The sequence below is a fragment of the Triticum urartu genome, chromosome 3A, assembly GCF_056163025.1.
Source record: "Triticum urartu cultivar PI428250 chromosome 3A, HENAU_Tu73, whole genome shotgun sequence".
In the NCBI taxonomy this organism is placed as follows: domain Eukaryota; kingdom Viridiplantae; phylum Streptophyta; class Magnoliopsida; order Poales; family Poaceae; genus Triticum; species Triticum urartu.
The window spans coordinates 141,165,502-141,179,537 of NC_141875.1; positions in this window are offsets into that span (position 1 = coordinate 141,165,502).

Below are 14,036 nucleotides of genomic sequence, written 5' to 3' on the forward strand. Positions count from 1 at the left end.
CCTAGGAAGGGGACGACACGGAGGCAGGGAAGACTCGGCAGTTGTTTCCCACGTGGAGGGGAGTACGACTATATGAGGGTTTACTGGTTCGTCTGCCGGCGCCGGAGAATAACAGCAGGTGTGGGTGAGTAGAGGGATGGCTAGGCCAGCGATGGGAGTACGGTCGGGCGGTGAGGCCTGCGCGGCAGCACAGCCGGCCGTGAGGAGGAGGGAGCAGGCAGTCCCGCCGGCGCTTGTTTGAGCGTCTGGAGAAGGAAGAGCAGAGATTGAAGAAGCACGATGGCCGTTGGATGGACATCCAACAGTTAGTGCTTGTGCGTCAACCTTTTTTTAGGAAAGCCTCAAATCTGTGGAAAACAGCATACAACCCATCTGCCATTATTTCTAATAATTTACAGCCCATTTGCTAATTCTTAAGGTTTTTTTGGAGCCCATATTCTTTTTGTTGGCATTGCAGCCCATATTGTGGCAATGGTTAAAAAATTATATGAAATTTTGCATATTTCGGTGCGGTCCGAACTGTTTTTAATCCCGAAATTTCGACTCACATTCAAACTGATTTTAAAAATAAATGTATATCAATATAAAATCCAATAAATTCTCCACGCATAAAAATTAATGTAATTTAAAATCTTGAAATGAAAAAAAAGATATTTGAAACTAATTACCGGTTTGATGTGTTTTAAAAATGTACAACCCATTTCTCATTACTGATGGGCCATTTTCTCGGCCAGCCGAATGAAAGCTCTCCTCGTCTTGAAAGATTTGCAGCCCAACAGGCCTAACAAAGCGACTTACTTGGCAAATCACAAAAAAACTGGGCTGTGGCCGTGGACCCAGCTGTCAGCCTCTCCACGTACAGTACTCTTCCGATGGAAGTCGTTCCTTGACCACGTTGACCACGCCGCGCGGAGAGCACCACGGAGATGGATGTCGGCGAGGCCTAGGAAGGGGACGACGCGACAGTGGAAGCCCGCGTGGAGAGGACTACGAGGGTTCACTGGTTCGGCTGCGGTGTGAGGCTGCCGTCGCCGCAGGGCCTGGCCAGCGGTGGGAATAGTAGGGGGCGGTGAGGCCTCTGCGGCAGCACAACTGGCCAGGGGAGGCAGGAGCATGCGGCACGACCAGCGCTGCTTTGGGCGGCTGGAGCAAGAAGACCAGAGGTTGAAGAAGCACTACGTCCGTTGGATGGACATCGTATGGTCACTAGAGCTAGAATCGTTCATATTGACTAAGTTGACAAAGCCCTTCATCCCCGTCAACTTAGTAGGCCCACAAGTCAGCCTCCCAGGAAGGTGGGTCCCAGCTAGCCGGGGGAGTATTCATTTTTTTGTGCGTAATAAGGAGGCACTTCCGGTGGGTCCGAGCTGACTGTGGGGGGAACGTTTTTTCGCGAAATACAGTGGCCCGTCCGATGGGTCCCAGCAGTCAGGGGGAAATGATTTTTTTCGCAAAATACTGGTGGCCCATCCGGTGGGTCCCTGCTGTCAGGTGGAGGAATAATTATTTTCCGCGTAATAAGGAGGCACTTCCTTGCGGCTGCCGTGGACCCAGCTGTCAGCCTCTGCACATATAGTACTCTTCCGATGGAAGTCGGTCGTTGACCACGCCGCGTCGAGAGCACCAGGGCGGTGGACGACGGCGAGGACTAGGAAGGGGACGACTCGGAGCCGGGGAAGACACAGCAGTGGATGCCCACGCGAAGAGGAGTATGAGGGTTCACTGGTTCGGCTGCGGTGTGAGGGTGATGTCACCGCAGATTAACAGGGGGTGTGGGTGAGTAGAGGGATGGCCTGGCCAGCGGTGGGAGTAGTAGGGGGCGGTGAGGCCTCCGGGGCATCACAACCGGCCACGGGAGGCAGGAGCACGCGGCACGACCGGCGCTGGTTTGGGCGGCTAGAGCATGAAGACCAGAGGTTGAAGAAGCACTACAGCCGTTGGATGAACATCGTATGGTAACAGGAGCTAGAATCGTTCATATTGACTAAGTTGACAAAGCCCTCCGTCCCCGTCAACTTGGTAGGCCCACAAGACAGCCTCCCACTATGCTGGGTTCCAGCTGGCAGGGGGAGTATTCATTTTTTTGTGCGTAATAAGGAGGCACTTCCTTGCGTGCGAAGATAGCTGGTGGGTCCGACATGTCAGCGGGGGGCACTTTATTTGGCGAAATACAGAGGCCCTTCCGGTGGGTCCCAGATGTTAGGTGGAGGAATCATTATTTTGCGCGTAATAAGGAGGCATTTCCTTGTGTGCGGCCGTGGACCCAGCTGTCAGCCTCTCCACGCACAGTCTACTTTCGATGGTGTCGTTCATTGACCACGTTGACCACGCCGCGTCGAGCGCATCCAAAGTGGTGTACGACGGCGAGGCCCCGGACAGCAACGAGCCGGAGATGGGAAGACGCGGGAGTAGAGTTGCAGACGGAGAGGTGTACGAGGGTTAACTGGTTCTAGTGCGGTGTGGTTCGGCAGTCGGTGAAGAAGAACAGGAGGTGTGGAGGGGTGGAGGGATGGCCTGGCCAACGGTGGAGTAGCGCTTCATAGCGAAGCGTGCTAAGCAGAGCTGCTAGCAGCAGGAGGCGGGAGGTGGTCCCGGCGGCGCTGGAGGAAGAAGACGAGAGATTGAAGATGGATACCTGTCGTTGGATGTAAGTCCAACGGCTAACATGTCAGAATCATTTGTTGACTAAATTGACAACGACTTGCATTGGCTTCGACCTATTGGCCCACATTTCAGCCTCCAAAAATGTGGCACGTATTCAACCAATTTTTTCAGAATTTACAGTTTTTTTTGCGCGGTAGAATTTACAATCAATTTGATCTTTTTTTTGAATTACAGCCATTAGCTGGGCTGGGTGAACAAATAATGTAGCGTCCATGCAGCCCATTTATTTTATTTCCTAAAAAATTACAAGCCATTTGCACTTTCTCGAAATACACGATTTTGCTGGGTTGATTCTAATTATAATGTTGGGTTGGGCCAGCAATGTTATCAAAAAATAAAAAGGGGCTGAGCATTTTATTATAAATATATTTAAATAATAAGTGATATTATTACATTCGTCCTTAAATCTTACCAAGCTTTTGTACACAATCACTAGGATTTTCGTGCCAAAACAATCTAGGATTTTATTTGTTAAGAAATTATTTTTATAAATTAATAAGATGTGGGATATTGTTTTCTTACATATGTAAGTATCTGTTAAATATATGATGACAATAAAAATAATATATAATAACATATGAAATAATTTTTTTAGTAAAACAGGGAGCATCTCCTCGGTTCCATTGCTGAGAACGAAACCACAACATATTCTGATACAGCAGCTCAAAGAGAAGTTCGGAAGCAAGGGTAGAAAAGCAACAAACTAGGGGGGGGGGTGGATGAACAAGTTCTCTGAATAACACAAATCACCCGAGCGGTGCCAAAGGCAGAGCGGATAGAGCACTCAAATGACACAAGGAGGGTCCAGGGAAGCCTTCATGGTCTTTAGCCGAGGGGCCGTGTTAGCCTGCGGCGACCAGTAAGCAAGCGGAGAGACCGGGCTGGAAGGCGTAGCATGGTGGATGTCCCTCTTTTTCGGCGCCAGGTGCCCATCATCTTCATCAGAGATCTTGAGACGAGCCCACGGGTCCAGCCCCAGAGCAGGTCGAGCCTTGTTCAGCCACAAGTGATCGCCAACGGTTTCTGGAGGGATCTTGTTAGGGTTTCCACGAAGCTCATCAACTTGTCCTTGTCCGATCCGGAGGAGAGAATCGCCCAGTTCCTCACCATGTTCCTGATCAACCTCAAGACCTGCGGAATGGAAATCCAGGAGGTGTTACTGAAAATCATAGCATTTCTATATTTCTAGAGGCACCAAAGGACAGCTGAGCTAACAGTGTTTAAAACTGAGAAGTTTTTGGTAGCAATTCAGAATCTGGCGACAGATTCGAAGGATGAACCAATCTGACTAGAGAAATATTCCTCAATGTGGGCCCAGAGATGTTTAGCAACTATACATTCAAAAAATAGGTGGGAACAAGACTCTTGTTCCAAGCAGTAAACACAATCAAGGGGTTTGATGATGTGTCTCTTTCTAAGGTATCCCTAGTCATCAATTTGTTTTTGGAGAGAAGCTAGAGAAATACATGAATTTTAGGGGAAACCCCAATTTCCAGACAGCAGGGATAAACACGGGTTGAACCCCTCTAAAGTTGATAACATGATAGAGGGAGCTGGAGGAATACTTCCCCTTATTGTCCAGCTGGCAAATCAGGGCATCCGGCTCGGCAGTAAAGGTAATTCTTTTGTTAAAGAGAGTTTTAGGCATTGACCGTCCCAAACTTCATTGACACTTTTGTTAAGCTCATTGCGGACAGAGTAAATAGGCCAAAATTGGACTGCTAGGGGGGGATGTGACAAACCAACTATCTTCCCAGAACCTGGTTCTGCTCCCATCCCCTATGTTCCATCTGTAGCCAAATTTGACAGCATGCATAATAGATTTTAATCCTTTCCAGAATCTAGAGGTCTTAGGGTTGGAGGAAGGGACAAAAATATTAGGTTTATTTCCTAGGTATTTATGGGCAATAAGAAGCTTCCAGGGTTTCAGGTCTTCCTCATAGAAACTTTTAATCCAAGACCCTAGAAGACAGATGTTAATTTCTTGGAGGTTAGGTATGCCAAGGCCTCCAAAATCTTTTTTCATAGAGACTAGTGTTGGAAATATGCCCTAGAGGCAATAATAAAAGCATTATTATTATATTTCCTTGTTCATGATAATTGTCTTTATTCATGCTATAATTGTGTTATCTGGAAATTGTAATACATGTGTGAATAATAGACACCAACATGTCCCTAGTAAGCCTCTAGTTGACTAGCTCGTTGATCAACAGATAGTCATGGTTTCCTGACTATGGACATTGGATGTCATTGATAACGAGATCACATCATTAGGAGAATGATGTGATGGACAAGACCTAATCCTAAACATAGCATAAGATCGTATAGTTCGTTTGCTAGAGTTTTTCCAATGTCAAGTATCTTTTCCTTAGACCATGAGATCGTGTAACTCCCGGATACCGTAGGAGTGCTTTGGGTGTACCAAACGTCACAACGTAACTGGGTGACTATAAAGGTATACTACAGGTATCTCCGAAAGTGTTTGTTGGGTTGACACGGATCAAGACTAGGATTTGTCACTCCGTATGACGGAGAGGTATCACTGGGCCCACTCGGTAATGCATCATCATCATGAGCTCAAAGTGACAAAGTGTCTGGTCATGGGATCATGCATTACGTTACGAGTAAAGTGACTTGCCGGTAACGAGATTGAACAAGGTATTGGGATACCGACGATCGAATCTCGGGCAAGTAGCATACCGATTGACAAAGGGAATTGTATACGGGCTTGCTTGAATCCTCGACATCGTGGTTCATCCGATGAGATCATCGAGGAGCATGTGGGAGCCAACATGGGTATCTAGATCCCGCTGTTGGTTATTGATCGGAGAGCAATCTCGGTCATGTCTACATGTCTCCCGAACCCGTAGGGTCTACACACTTAAGGTTCGGTGACGCTAGGGTTGTTGGGATATGTATATGCAGTAACCCGAATGTTGTTCGGAGTCCCGGATGAGATCCCGGACGTCACGAGGAGTTCCGTAATGGTCCGGAGGTAAAGAATTATATATAGGAAGTGCTATTTCGGCCGTCGGGACAAGTTTCGGGGTCACCGATATTGTACCGGGACCACCGGAAGGGTCCCGGGGGTCCACCGGGTGGGACCACCTGCCCCGGGGGGCCACATGGGCTGTAGGGGTGTGCGCCTTGGCCTATATGGGCCAAGGGCACCAGCCCCAAGAGGCCCATGCGCCAGGAGATCAAGAAAGGAAGAGTCCTAAAGGGGGAAGGCACCTCCTAGGTGCCTTGGGGAGGAGGGATTCCTCCCTTGGCCGCCGCCCCCCCTAGGAGATTGCATCTCCTAGGGCCGGCGCCCCCCCTAGGCTCCCTATATATAATGGGGGAAGGAGGGTAGTGGGGGAAGGAGGTCCTCTCACACCATGCCTTTGGTGCCTCCCTCTCCCTGTCCAACACATCCTCCTCCTACATAGAGCTTGGCGAAGCCCTGCCGGAGTACTGCAGCTCCATCACCACCACGCCGTCATGCTGCTGCTGGAGCCATCTTCCTCAACCTCTTCTCCCCCTTGCTGGATCAAGAAGGAGGAGACGTTATGCTGACCGTACGTGTGTTGAATGCGGAGGTGCCGTCCATTCGGCGCTAGGATCTCCGGTGATTTGGATCACGTCGAGTACGCCTTCCTCATCCCCGTTCTTTGAACGCTTCCGCGCGTGATCTACAAAGGTATGTAGATGCAATCCGATCACTCGTTGCTAGATGAACTCCTAGATGGATCTTGGTGAAACCGTAGGAAAATTTTTGTTTTCTGCAACGTTCCCCAACAGTGGCATCATGAGCTAGGTCTATGCGTAGTTCTCTTGCACGAGTAGAACACAATTTGTTGTGGGCGTTGATGTTGTCAACTTTCTTGCCGCTACTAGTCTTATCTTGCTTCAACGGTATTGTGGGATGAAGCGGCCCGGACCAACGTTACACGTACGCTTACGTGAGACCGGTTCCACCGACTGACATGCACTAGTTGCATAAGGTGGCTGGCGGGTGTCTGTCTCTCCCACTTTAGTTGGAGCGGATTCGATGAAAAGGGTCCTTATGAAGGGTAAATAGAAGTTGACAGATCACGTTGTGGCTTTAAAACAGGTAAGAAAACGTTCTTGCTAGAACCCTATTTCAGCCACGCAAAACTTGCAACAACAATTAGAGGACGTCTAACTTGTTTTTGCAGCAAGTGCTTTGTGATATGATATGGCCAAAGTTGTGATGAATGATGAATAATATATATGTGATGTATGAGATGTTCATGCTATTGTAATAGGAATCACGACTTACATGTCGATGAGTATGACAACCGGCAGGAGCCATAGGAGTTGTCTTTATTTTTTGTATGACCTGCGTGTCATTGAGAAACGCCATGTAAATTACTTTACTTTATTGCTAAACCTGTTAGCCATAGTAGTAGAAGTAATAGTTGGCGAGCAACTTCATGGAGACACGATGATGGAGATCATGATGATGGAGATCATGGTGTCATGCCGGTGACAAGATGATCATGGAGCCCCAAGATGGAGATCAAAGGAGCTATGTGATATTGGCCATATCATGTCACTATTATTATTTGATTGCATGTGATGTTTATCATGTTTTTGCATCTTGTTTGCTTAGAACGACGGTAGTAAATAAGATGATCCCTCATAATAATTTCAAGAAAGTGTTCCCCCTAACTGTGCACCGTTGTGAGAGTTCGTTGTTTTGAAGCACCACGTGATGATCGGGTGTGATAGATTCCAACGTTCACATACAACGGGTGTAAGACAGATTTACACGTGCAAACACTTAGGTTGACTTGACGAGCCTAGCATGTACAGACATGGCCTCAGAACACAGAAGACCGAAAGGTCGAGCATGAGTCGTATAGAAGATACGATCAACATGAAGATGTTCACCGATGTTGACTAGTCCGTCTCACGTGATGATCGGACACGGCCTAGTTAACTCGGATCATGTTATACTTAGATTACAGGAGAGATGTCTATCTAAGTGGGAGTTCATTGAATAATTTGATTAGATGAACTTAATTATCATGAACTTAGTCTAAAATCTTTACAATATGTCTTGTAGATCAAATGGCCAACGTAATCCTCAACTTCAACGCATTCCTAGAGAAAACCAAGCTGAAAGACGATGGCAGCAACTACACGGACTGGGTCCGGAACCTGAGGATCATCCTCATAGCTGCCAAGAAAGATTATGTCCTACAAGCACCGCTGGGTGACGCACCTGTTCTCCCTGCAGAACAAGACGTTATGAACGCTTGGCAGGCACGTACCGATGACTACTTCCTCGTTCAGTGCGGCATGGTTTACAGCTTAGAGCCGGGGCTCCAAAAGCGTTTTGAGAGACACGGAGCATATGAGATGTTCGAAGAGCTGAAAATGGTTTTCCAAGCTCATGCCTAGGTCGAGAGATATGAAGTCTCCGACAAATTCTTCAGCTGTAAGATGGAGGAAAATAGTTCTGTCAGTGAGCACATACTCACAATGTCTGGGTTACATAACCGCTTGACTCAACTGGGAGTTAATCTCCCGGATGACGCGGTCATTGACAGAATCCTTCAGTCGCTTCCACCGAGCTACAAGAGCTTTGTGATGAACTTCAATGTGCAGGGGATGGAAAAGACCATTCCTGAAGTATTTGCAATGCTGAAATCAGCAGAGGTAGAAGTCAAAAAGGAACATCAAGGGTTGATGGTGAATAAAACCACTAAGTTCAAGAAAGGCAAGGGTAAGAAAACCTTCAAGAAGGACGGCAAGGGAGTTGCCGCGCCCGGCAAGCAAGCTGCCAGGAAGAAGCCAAAGAATGGACCCAAGCCCGAGACTGAGTGCTTTTATTGCAAGGAAAGTGGTCACTGGAAGCGGAACTGCCCCAAATACTTAGCAGACAAGAAGGCCGGCAAAACGAAAGGTATATGTGATATACATGTAATTGATGTGTACCTTACCAGTACTCGTAGTAGCTCCTGGGTATTTGATATCGGTGCAGTTGCTCACATTTGTAACTCAAAGCAGGAGCTACGGAATAAGCGGAGACTGGCGAAGGACGAGGTGACGATGCGCATCAGGAATGGTTCCAAGGTCGATGTGATCGCCGTCGGCACGCTACCTCTACATTTACCTACGGGATTAGTTTTAAACCTCAATAATTGTTATTTAGTGCCAAGTTTGAGCATGAACATTGTATCAGGATCTCATTTAATTCGAGATGGCTACTCATTTAAATCCGAGAATAATGGTTGTTCTATTTATATGAGAGATATGTTTTATGGTCATGCTCCGATGGTGAATGGTTTATTCTTAATGAATCTCGAGCGTAATGCTACACATGTTCATAGTGTGAGTACCAAAAGATGTAAGATTGATAATGATAGTCCCACATACTTGTGGCACTGCCGCCTTGGTCACATAGGTGTCAAACGCATGAAGAAGCTCCATGCTGATAGACTTTTAGAGTCTCTTGATTACGAATCATTTGACACGTGCGAACCATGCCTCATGGGTAAAATGACCAAGACTCCGTTCTCAGGAACAATGGAGCGAGAAACCAACTTATTGGAAATCATACATACTGATGTGTGCGGTCCAATGAGTGTTGAGGCTCGCGGTGGCTATCGTTATGTTCTCACCCTCACTGATGACTTGAGTAGATATGGGTATGTCTACTTAATGAAACACAAGTCTGAGACCTTTGAAAAGTTCAAGGAATTTCAGAGTGAGGTTGAGAATCAACGTGACAGGAAAATCAAGTTCCTGCGATCAGATCGTGGAGGAGAATACTTGAGTCATGAGTTTGGCACACACTTAAGAAAATGTGGAATAGTTTCACAGCTCACGCCGCCTGGAACACCTCAGCGTAATGGTGTGTCCGAACGTCGTAATCGCACTCTATTAGATATGGTGCGATCTATGATGTCTCTTGCCGATTTACCGCTATCTTTTTGGGGGTATGCTTTAGAGACTGCCGCATTCACTTTAAATAGGGCTCCGTCGAAATCTGTTGAGACGACACCGTATGAATTATGGTTTGGGAAGAAACCTAAGCTGTCATTTCTGAAAGTTTGGGGATGCGATGCTTATGTCAAGAAACTTCAACCTGAAAAGCTTGAACCCAAGTCGGAAAAATGCGTCTTCATAGGATACCCTAAAGAAACTATTGGGTATACCTTCTACCTCAGATCCGAAGGCAAGATCTTTGTTGCCAAGAATGGATCCTTTCTAGAGAAGGAGTTTCTCTCGAAAGAAGTAAGTGGGAGGAAAGTAGAACTTGATGAAGTATTACCTCTTGAACCGGAAAATGGCGCAACTCAAGAAAATCTTCCTGAGGTGCCTACACCGACTAGAGAGGAAGTTAATGATGATGATCATGAAACTTCAGATCAAGTTGCTACTGAACTTCGTAGGTCCACAAGGACACGTTCCGCACCAGAGTGGTACGGCAACCCTGTCTTGGAAATCATGTTGTTAGACAACGGTGAACCTTCGAACTATGAAGAAGCGATGGCGGGCCCGGATTCCGACAAATGGCTAGAAGCCATGAAATCCGAGATAGGATCCATGTATGAAAATGAAGTATGGACTTTGACTGACTTGCCTGTTGAGCGGCGAGCCATAGAAAATAAATGGATCTTTAAGAAGAAGACAGACGCGGATGGTAATGTGACCATCTATAAAGCTCGGCTTGTCGCTAAGGGTTATCGAAAAGTTCAAGGGGTTGACTACGATGAGACTTTCTCACCGGTAGCGAAGCTAAAGTCCGTCTAAATCATGTTAGCAGTTGCCGCATTCTATGATTATGAGATATGGCAAATGGACATCAAAACGGCATTCCTTAATGGTTTCCTTAAGGAAGAATTGTATATGATGCAGCCGGAAGGTTTTGTCGATCCTAAGAATGCTAGCAAGGTGTGCAAGCTCCAACGCTTGATTTATGGGCTGGTGCAAGCATCTGGGAGTTGGAACATTCGCTTTGATGAGATGATCAAAGCGTTTGGGTTTACGCAGACTTATGGAGAAGCCTGCGTTTACAAGAAAGTGAGTGGGAGCTCTTTAGCATTTCTCATATTATATGTAGATGACATACTTTTGATGGGAAATGATATAGAGCTTTTGGACAACATTAAGGCCTACTTGAATAAGAGTTTTTCAATGAAGGACCTTGGAGAAGCTGCTTATATATTAGGCATCAAGATCTATAGAGACAGATCAAGACGCCTCATAGGTCTTTCACAAAGCACATACCTTGGTAAGATATTGAAGAAGTTCAATATGGATCAGTCTAAGAAGGGGTTCTTGCCTGTGTTGCAAGGTGTGAAATTGAGCTCAGCTCAATGTCCGACCAAGGCAGAAGATATAGAAGAGATGAGTGTCATCCCCTATGCCTCAGCCATAGGTTCTATTATTTATGCCATGCTGTGTACCAGACCTGATGTAAACCTTTCCGTAAGTTTGGTAGGTAGGTACCAAAGTAATCCCGGCAAGGAACACTGGACAGCGGTCAAGAATATCCTGAAGTACCTGAAAAGGACTAAGGAAATGTTTCTCGTCTATGGAGGTGACGAAGAGCTCGTCGTAAAGGGTTACGTCGACGCTAGCTTCGACACAGATCTGGATGACTCTAAGTCACAAACCGGATACGTGTATATTTTGAATGGTGGGGCAGTAAGCTGGTGCAGTTGCAAGCAGAGCGTCGTGGCGGGATCTACATGTGAAGCGGAGTACATGGCAGCCTCGGAGGCAGCGCATGAAGAAATTTGGGTGAAGGAGTTCATCACCGACCTAGGAGTCATACCCAATGCGTCGGGGCCAACCAAACTCTTCTGTGACAACACTGGAGCTATTGCACTTGCCAAGGAGCCCAGGTTTCACAAGAAGACCAGGCACATCAACCATCGCTTCAACTCCATTCATGAAAATGTTCAAGATGGAGACATAGATATTTGTAAAGTACATACGGACCTGAATGTAGCAGATCCATTGACTAAACCTCTCCCTAGAGCAAAACATGATCAACACCAGAATTCCATGGGTGTTCGATTCATCACAATGTAACTAGATTATTGACTCTAGTGCAAGTGGGAGACTATGGGAAATATGCCCTAGAGGCAATAATAAAAGCATTATTATTACATTTCCTTGTTCATGATAATTGTCTTTATTCATGCTATAATTGTGTTATCCGGAAATCGTAATACATGTGTGAATAATAGACACCAACATGTCCCTAGTAAGCCTCTAGTTGACTAGCTCGTTGATCAACAGATAGTCATGGTTTCCTGACTATGGACATTGGATGTCATTGATAACGAGATCACATCATTAGGAGAATGATGTGATGGACAAGACCCAATCCTAAACATAGCATAAGATCGTATAGTTCGTTTGCTAGAGTTTTTCCAATGTCAAGTATCTTTTCCTTAGACCATGAGATCGTGTAACTCCCGGATACCGTAGGAGTGCTTTGGGTGTACCAAACGTCACAACGTAACTAGGTGACTATAAAGGTATACTACGGGTATCTCCGAAAGTGTCTGTTGGGTTGACACGGATCAAGACTGGGATTTGTCACTCCGTATGACGGAGAGGTATCACTGGGCCCACTCGGTAATGCATCATCATTATGAGCTCAAAGTGACCAAGTGTCTGGTCACGGGATCATGCATTACGGTACGAGTAAAGTGACTTGCCGGTAACGAGATTGAACAAGGTATTGGCATACCAACGATCGAATCTCGGGCAAGTAGCATACCGATTGACAAAGGGAATTGTATACGGGGTTGCTTGAATCCTCGACATCGTGGTTCATCTGATGAGATCATCGAGGAGCATGTGGGAGCCAACATGGGTATCCAGATCCCGCTGTTGGTTATTGACCGGAGAGCGATCTCGGTCATGTCTACATGTCTCCCGAACCCGTAGGGTCTACACACTTAAGGTTCGGTGACGCTAGGGTTCTAGGGATATATATATGCAGTAACCCGAATGTTGTTCGGAGTCCCGTATGAGATCCCGGACGTCACGAGGAGTTCCGGAATGGTCCGGAGGTAAAGAATTATATATAGGAAGTGCTATTTCGGCCGTCGGGACAAGTTTCGGGGTCACCGGTATTGTACCGGGACCACCGGAAGGGTCCCGGGGGTCCACCGGGTGGGGCCACCTGTCCCGGGGGGCCACATGGGCTGTAGGGGTGTGCGCCTTGGCCTATATGGGCCAAGGGCACCAGCCCCAAGAGGCCCATGCGCCAGGAGATCAAGAAAGGAAGAGTCCTAAAGGGGGAAGGCACCTCCTAGGTGCCTTGGGGAGGAGGGATTCCTCCCTTGGCCGCCCCCCCCCCCTAGGAGATTGCATCTCCTAGGGCCGGCGCCCCCCTAGGCTCCCTATATATAGTGGGGGAAGGAGGGCCTCTCACACCACGCCTTTGGTGCCTCCCTCTCCCTCTCCAACACATCCTCCTCCTCCATAGAGCTTGGCGAAGCCCTGTCGGAGTACTGCAGCTCCATCACCACCACGCCGTCGTGCTGCTGCTGGAGCCATCTTCCTCAACCTCTTCTCCCCCTTACTGGATCAAGAAGGAGGAGATGTTACGCTGACCGTACGTGTGTTGAACGCGGAGGTGTCGTCCGTTCGGCGCTAGGATCTCCGGTGATTTGGATCACGTCGAGTACGCCTTCCTCATCCCCGTTCTTTGAATGCTTCCGCGCGTGATCTACAAAGGTATGTAGATGCAATCCGATCACTCGTTGCTAGATGAACTCCTAGAGGGATCTTGGTGAAACCGTAGGAAAATTTTTGTTTTCTGCAACGTTCCCCAACAACTAGGGCCCAATTCGCAAGGTGTAGCTTCCTATTTTCCTCAAAATCATTCCACAAGCAATGAGACATCGGAGAATTGATGAGGTTCACTGCCCATTTAGGGAACTTGAAGAAGGAGAGGAGATACACTGAAATGCTAGCCAAAGAAGTTTGTATGAGGATCAATCTACCTCTGTAAGAGAGTAGTTTGCCCCTCCACCCAGCAATCCTTTTAGTGATTTTATCTAGAAGGGGTTGGATATCCTCTCTCCTCAGTTTATCATAGTGGAGAGGGATACCTAGGTACTTAATGGGGAAGTTACGTTTATTACAGACTAGAATAGAGAGGAAGTCAGCTAACTCCTGATCATCCATGTTGATAGGGATGAGTTCACTTTTAGAGTACTTGATTCTCATGCCTGAGACTTGTTCAAACCAGGTTAGAACAGTTTTTAGATTGCTAGCATGTGTGGAGTCATTGTCTAAGAAAAGGATGGTATCATCTGCATATTGAAGGCAGATGATGCCACCAGGGCAGACCTCAGGACAGAGCCCTGCAATCAGACTATGATCAG